This window comes from Chrysochloris asiatica, unplaced genomic scaffold, assembly GCF_000296735.1.
Source record: "Chrysochloris asiatica unplaced genomic scaffold, ChrAsi1.0 scaffold00089, whole genome shotgun sequence".
Classification (NCBI taxonomy): domain Eukaryota; kingdom Metazoa; phylum Chordata; class Mammalia; order Afrosoricida; family Chrysochloridae; genus Chrysochloris; species Chrysochloris asiatica.
The window spans coordinates 11446092-11446608 of record NW_006408607.1 but is presented as its reverse complement, the minus strand read 5'-3'; positions in this window follow the sequence as shown (position 1 = coordinate 11446608).

Below are 517 nucleotides of genomic sequence, written 5' to 3'. Positions count from 1 at the left end.
TGTGTGTGCACTGCACTATAGAAGCATCCAGTTGTGGGTTGGTGTCCACTCACTCAGGCAACTCCCTTAGTCACCACCATAGAGGTGAGCAGATATATATTGAGAAGTTAGCAGGAGAAAGATTGTTTACTATTTTTGTCTCTGATGATGAGTTAAGTATCTACATGTGCATAGCACAATTCTTGAAATTGTTGTGTCTTTTTATTTTGGGGTTTTATAAATTGTTCATATGGTTTGTCTGTCAGGCCAAACCTGCTTTTTTTACTTTCTAGGTTTTTGTTTTTTTAAGGTGCCATTGAGCCGGTACCGACCCATAGCGAATTTATGCACAGCAGAATGAAACACTGCCCATTCCTGGGCCAACCTAACTACTGTTGCTACACTTGAGTCTATTGATGCTGCCACTTGGCCAATCCATATCGTTGGGGGTCTTCCTCTTTTTCTCTGACCCTCCAACTTAACAAACATGATATCCTTCTCCAGTGACTGGTCCCTATTGACAGTATGTCCAAAGTAT